Consider the following 7448-nt stretch of genomic DNA (forward strand, 5'->3'; position numbering starts at 1 on the left):
GCTAATACAGTCAAGTAAAGTGAGGATGAAGAACTGACCACAAACCTGAAAGCTACTAATAGCTTTAACAGGACTGGAGCTAGAGCAGTGGAGACCATTAGAGCAGCACTAGAATCACCTAAGTGAGTACTAGGTGAGACATAGGAAAGGTTTATAGAGACAGCACTTCTCAAAATAAGCTAAGAAAACATGGTGGGGTATGCCTATACCCCTAGGACCTCTCAGGATAAAGCCAGAGAATGAGTATGAGATCAGATGTATATTCTGTCTGCAAAAAAGAAGAAATCAAATGGATTAAGACCAAAAGTGTAATTCAGGAGAGATGGTTCAGTGCTTGCTGCTCTTGCAGAGGACCTAGGTTTGATCTACAGCACCCACAGGGTGACTCACAACCACCCTTAACTCCATAGGCACCAGGCAACGAGGCATACATAAAGGCAAAACAGCCATACACATAGATAAATTTCTTCTATTTTTTTCAAGTCATTGTATCTTTAATAACCGGGCAGTAAATCAAAACATGAAAAAAAAAAAGATCGTCCCTTTTACAGGCGATGCCCATCACTACAGACTTTAGTGAGTGAGAGGGGGTTCTAAACAGCATGGGAAGGCTTCCGGGCTCACGGATTGAGGCATTTGGTTGCTGATAATCGGCTGGGGGACTAGTATCACAAGAGATTAACAAGCCCTCGGTTGCTGGGTCATGAGCACCTTGAAGCTTTTCTTGATGGTGATTCGGTGTTTTGAGTATTTGTCATCTGTGGAGAACCGAGCAGAATGGGCAGAGCAAGACTGTTGCCCCATGGGGTCGAATTTCTTTAGAGTATAGACGCGATCGCCCTGCTCGTTGAGGTAATACTGGAGAAACATGTCTGCCCCTCACCAGGAAACACGCCAGTACATTCACCGTCAGCCATGTTTGCCCAAAGTACCGATAAATTTCTTCTAATTTAAAGATAAAATGTGCAAACAAAATTAAGGCTTCTGAGAGGGGATGTGAAATCAGAGTGGATTATTTGAAAGATAGAAACTGTGATCTTGCATTGTCAGCGATGACTAGTAGGGATAAGCAAATCATTAATAATGAAGTTTGAACCAGCCTGAGCTACAAAAGACCTCATCTCAAAATAAATAAATAAATAAATAAATAAATAAATAAATAAATAAATAAAACCCAGGATGGGATGTTTTCTGAAAGCGGAAGTGTGGCTCCTATTAAGAAAAAAGAGAGAAGGAATCAGAGAAAGGGCCGAAAGAGCTTGAAGGGGCTTGAGACCCCATATGAACAACAATGCTAATTAACCAGGACTTCCAGGGATGAAGCCACTAACCAAAGACTATACATGGACTGACCCTGGGCTCCAACTGCATAGGTAGCAATGAATAGTAAGAGCACCAGTGGAAGGGGAAGCCCTTGGTCCTGCCAAGACTGAACCCCCAGTGAACAGGATTGGTGGGGGTAGGGGGTAGTGAGGGGACGGGGAGGGGAACACCCACATAGAAGGGGAGGGGGAGGGATTAGGGGGATGTTGGCCTGAAAACTGGGAAAGGGAATAACAATTGTAATATAAATAAGAAATACCCAAGTTAATAAAGATGGAGGGAAAAAAGAAAGATGAAAGGCAAGAAAAGAAAAAAAGAAAAAAAGAAAAAAGAGAGTCAACCCTTTTCTCAAGCAGTAAGGCAAGGGAGCAAGGGATACAGTTAAAGATTCGGGGGGCACCTCAGAATTTTCTAGTATCACTAAAAAGACCCACAAACAAACATACAAAAAAACCCACAAAACAAAAAAACAAAAAACCAAAAATATTCTGTGCCACTTCGCTGTGTCCCCTTCATGTCCATGGTCAGCAGACCAAGAAAGAGAAGTCCACTTCATAATGCAACCCAGAGCCTTGGTATGAAGTAAAGTAGTGAGACTCCATCCCTGTCAGGTTTTACATCACTCCACGTTGGAGAGACAACGTGTTCTCACCCTCAGTTAAAGAAAGACTTACTTTACCAATACTGTAGTAGGAATGTCTTCAAATTAAGTGGGGTTTAGAAACAGTGGTAGGATGGGAGGAAACAATAGGACAGGAAGAAGTGAAGTTCTGTGGGGATTGCAGCTGTGAAGTATGAAGGAAAATGTCAAATAGCAACCCTCCGACAAAACCCACTTAGCCAGGGGTACTCCATGTCGAAAGAGCTGAGCCGGTGAGCCCTCGAGTCAGTTAACAGCTGTGCCTCCAAATCTAGTTCCTTTTACCTACTTCCCAGATGCTGATCTCCAGACCCATACCGTGCAGGTACATAGAGACAGCCGTTCCCTAAAAACAATACTTCTAGATCCTATTCAGTATCAAATATCAAACCTGCCCCACGTCATTCAAAATTGTGTGATCTGGGCTGCTAGTTCCTCCCAGATGCATGGTCCCAGTGCTGATTTACTTCCGGCTTCCCCACTTCATACTCCTACTCTTCTGTTACCTATGTACACAGAGAGAAGTGGATTGGGAAAGGGGAGGTCTTTCTTTCTCTTTCTTCCTTTCCTTTATGAGACAGGGACTCATGTAGCGTAGCCTAGCCTCAAACCCACTACGTAGTCAAGGATGATCTTTATCCATCCCTCTGCCTCCACCTCCATATTATTGGGATTGAAGGGTCTGTGCCACCACACTCAGCCTTGAGAGATAAAGTCTCTCTGAGACAAGGGCTTGCTATATGCAGTGCAAGGTGGACTCCAGCTCTCCACTCTCCTCGCCTCCACCCCCATTCAGTGCTTGGATTGCAACCATCATGCTTCACTAGCCCACTCCATCTCTGTCTGTATTCTTCTTCTCCATTTAGAACTCATTTGCTCTTCCTTCTGTCCAATCTTCCACTGACAGTGACTTTCCAATATCCAATAAGTAAGGAAGGTCTTTGACGATTAGTTCTCCGCCTACACGTACACTGAGAACATTCCATTTGCCATCTTCCTGCTGTCACACAGAACAGCGTCAGAGTTGCCTAAATCTGTCATTCTGTCTCATAGATCTTTGCCTCTGGAAAAGATGCCATTTGTTCCTGCTACAGCAACCCTGGTTTTTCATACTTCAATACAAGAGTCAAGTATCAACTATCCTGGAAGCCTATCACTGCATATCCAGTCCTGTGGTTCAAATAGATAGATGGTAGATGGATAGATGGATAGATCGATAGATAGATAGATAGATAGATAGATAGATAGATAGATAGATAGATATAGATAGATATAGATAGATATAGATAGATATAGATAGATAGATATAGATAGATGTATATGTAAATATCATATATATTGTAATCACCTTAAAGAGTTTTAAATAATTTTGAGGCCCTTCCTCTGAGAATCCCATTTTATTGGTCCTGGATAAAGCAAGGGTATCAAGACTCCTAGCATCTGCCCAGATAATACCATTATGCAATCCAAGTTGGGAAACACTTAATTAAATGCTATCAAAACCCTTCTTCTGAGACCCATATCGTGTAATTTAGTGTTAAATTTTCTGGTCTTGCACATTTACTTTTCTGTGGACCACAATTATGCTAGACTTTGCACCCCAGTCCATGCTTCAAAAAAAAATAGATTGTTCAACACATGGCTTTTGACAAAATAGGGATTCTGTTTCTGTTTATATACAGACGTGCTTGTTTGTTTCTTTTTTTTTTTTTCCTTCGGAGCTGGGGACCAAACCCAGGGCCTCGCGCTTCCTAGGCAAGCGCTCTACCACTGAGCTAAATCCCCAACCCCTGTTTGTTTGTTTCTTAATGAGATAAGAAAGAAGCCATACTAGAAGAAAGGAAACAATACAGTTAGATCTACCCATATGATGCCAGGACGACAATGTGATGTTTGAAGCCAGAAATGACTTAAAATGATTCCTGAGACCGGCATACAAGAACAGACAGACAGAAGGATGGACACACACACACACACACACACACACACACACACACACACACACAAACTGGGCAAATATTTTACAAAAGTAACAAAATGCAAAGCCAGTGTTCTGAAAGTGTCAACATAAATGAATTTCTCAGTATCCCCTGGTGCCTGCTGCTTCCTAACTCTGAAGATCTGATGTGTCAGCACTTTCCAATTTTGCTCTCCCTATCTGATCCCAAAGCACAATATTTTAGGTAGTGGACTGTCCTTTGCAGTGCTTTAGTATTGGGATGCAGTCATTTTCTTAGTGAAACTCCACCTTCCTTCTTACTCATTTAAACAACGATGTGATAAAAAATAAAAAAGCAATGAGAGTTAAATAAATGTTGAAAGATGCTCTGGTGAACTCTGAAAGGCTGCATGGATGCCTCCAATCATTTACTAGCACCTCCTACAATTCAGGTTATTTATCCTTAGACAAATATTAACTATAAATTCAGTGGTTAGATTAATAGGAATATAAGTTGCTTTTATAATTAAATAAACAAAATATGAACTTTAGGAGCAGATTGGGCATATACTATAAGATCCAGGTTTCATTCAATGTATAATGATAATTATAGCAAGAAATCAAAGCATTTCATGTACAAATCCCTTTAGAGTTAGAGTTAGAGGAATCCAGTTAGGTAAGAGAAGGGAGATTTTAAGAAAACCTGAACTCATGCTGAGTGTACAATCACGAAAGCTCACAGCAAGAGTTCTCTGAGCTTCCAGAGAACTTCACATTCAAACCACTGACTACAGAGACATCCAAGACCCCTCGTTAAAGAGAGTAAAGGTGTTTGAGGAAAGTTGGCCATTTTGAAAAGAATGCTATCTGTGGAAGAGCTCTCAAATCAGACTCATTTTGAAACTAAACAAGAGAGACCCTTTTTCTCTATTTAGGTCAGAATTGATTTTCCCTCTTTCCTGTTTGGGTGTAATGATGTGTTGTCTCTGATGATGCTGCTGCTCCTCTGGCCTGTGCAAATAATGAATGAACACCAGTGCTGGAATCTGTCTGAGTGTGGCTGACTCCTAGACAGGCAGTTCCCACTTTCCACTTATAACTCAGGGGGGAAAAAGCAATTATTTTTGAATGGATGCTGATTTTAATGTCTGGAGTCACAGCCAGAAACAGCAACAAACATCTCCAGGAGTTTCCCAGGTAATACAACTGAAAGAAGGTCGGCAGCCCAGCAGAGAAGGTTAGGAAGCGTTTATTATCACTCTGTAGATTGTTTGACATGATGGTAATTTTTTTAGCCAGTAATAGTTTATCATGAATCTTTTCAATCTTTGTTCTATGCATACTTCACAGATAGCATGCATTATCTTTACAAATAAATTCAAAAGCATTTCTCAAAGTAGGTGATCTTGTCTTATAAATTTTCCCCACTTAAAAATAAAACATGAATGTCTTTCTATGTTTTTAAATTTTCTTCTACAAGTCGGGAGTGGCAGTGAACACCTACAGCCTCAGGACTCAGATGGCATCAACAAAAGGATTACATTTTTGAAATCAGTCTCAAAAAAAAAGCAAAAGAAAAGTTTACCCTAAACAAAATCTTTTCCCCTTTTTTTATTATTGTTCCTTCATATATTACATCATGACTGCAGTTTCTACTCCCTACCCTCTCCGTGTCTCTCCACCCTACCTCCACCAGACCTCCCAACCCTTGCCACATCCCCTCAGAAAAGAGCAGCCCTCTCAGGAAAGAGTAGGCCTTCCAGAAGCTACAGTAAGAGCAGGCACATTTTCTCATATCAACGCTGGACAGACAATCAAATAAGAGAAAGGGGGCTCAAAGGAAGGCAAAAGAGTCAGAGACTGCCCCTGGTCCCACTGCTCAATGTCCCACAAGAACACCAAGCTACATAACCATAACTTATATGCAGAGCACAGAGGTCAGACACATACAGGCTCCCTGATCTGCGAGCCCACTAAAGACCAGGTCAGTTGACTTTGTGGGCCATGTTCTTGTGTTCATTCTGGCTCCTTTAAACTCTACTCCCCTGTCCCGTGCTATCGTCTCGCCAGCAAGAACACGCGCGGACACCAGGATCCTTCTGCAGCAAAGCATTTATTACATCTTGAAGAGGAGAGACCAGGGCCCAGAAAGGCGCTGCTTATAAAACCCTAGCACGGCGCGTCCACGCCTGATTGGTCGCTTACCCATGATCTCACTGGCACGCCCCGGGGTGGGCAAAGACTTGGCGCGAACACATTCTTGCACATGCGCACACAGCTAGTTTCCTGAAAGGAAGTCAGGCTGGCGCAGCGGAAGCCAGCGCCATCTTGTAATGGCGAATGCTATCCCGGCTTTCCACGTGGGGCGCAGCGGAAGCCAGCGCCATCTTGTGATGGCGAATGTTATTGCGGCTTTCCACATATCCCCCTTTTTTTACTAGAATGAGGATGGTCTAGGCCTCTGCAGTTACGTCCATCTGCTGTGGCTCCTGTCTTAGGTCGTTCCTCTAATGTCACAGCCTTATCTGTCGTAGGGTAACCCTATTGCCACCGGGCCCCGTGTCTTTGATTGGTCTGTGCATGAGGAAAGTTGCCCGTCTCTGCATACCGCAGTGCTTTGTGACAGTAACTGCTAAACGACCTAGGGCGAACTCTACAAAAGAGGCCAGCCAGAAAATGAGTTAGTGGGGAAATCATGATCACCCTATCATGTGCAATGAGGAAACCTCAGCGATGTAGAAGGGCTGATCAAAGAATCATTGAGTCTCTCTCATCCCAGTGCAATGGATCCACAAATCCATGGGGTGCAAGAGCAGAGAACTCAGATGTCGACTAATTTTTGAGGATAGATAACCAGATTTCAGGGGATGCCCCTTGTTCAATGGCCACAAGTGCTTGAGTGATAAAGACCTTGTCACGTTTCTGTTGAGATCTGAGTTTGCAAACCAACCATAGCATAAACACTAATCCACAGCATAGGGCTGCACCAAACAGAGCCACTCCCAATAAGTAGTGGGCACCTCATCTAGTTCTCCTCAGCTGTTACCACCAAGGGCCGTAGTCAAGCCGCTCCTATAATAAAATTTAGAATTCCCAATTGTTAGCAACTACTCCAGAAAGTTCACCCACTGTGCTTGCCTAACAATAGATTGGGGGAGGGTAACTCTAGACACTGCAGACACAATGGCTGCAGCAGTAATGGCTGCTACAATAGCAGCGAAAGTAACAAGGTCTTTCCCAGGACAGTTTAGGATCGGTCATTCTTCTCTGGAACAACCAGCAGGCAATGGAACCATGTCTGAGATCTGCACAACCAGGGCAGAGTTCCCCAGTCCACAGCAGCTTCACGCAGATGGCATTCCTATGAAGCTACAGACTGCAAAATGACTAAGGCAGCAAGAGTCACCAGGGGAATGAGGGGGGCAGGGGTAATAGCTGGAGTCCAATCTTCTCCAGCATGCAGCAGTGCACAGAGGGTTGGAGTGCAGGCCGAGGTGGGATGGGACACAATGATTGCAGCAACGTCAAAATCTCTGTGATGACAAA

At 43.2% G+C, this 7448-nt stretch overlaps 1 pseudogene; it reads right to left on the reverse strand.

Annotated features, from left to right (window-relative positions):
* Window positions 1-678: 678 nt before the first annotated feature.
* Nop10l1 (NOP10 ribonucleoprotein like 1) lies at window positions 679-870 on the reverse strand (annotated as a pseudogene).
* Window positions 871-7448: the final 6578 nt, after the last annotated feature.

This window comes from Rattus norvegicus, chromosome 3 (assembly GCF_021556685.1).
Source record: "Rattus norvegicus strain SHRSP/BbbUtx chromosome 3, alternate assembly SHRSP_T2T, whole genome shotgun sequence".
Lineage (NCBI taxonomy): Eukaryota > Metazoa > Chordata > Mammalia > Rodentia > Muridae > Rattus > Rattus norvegicus.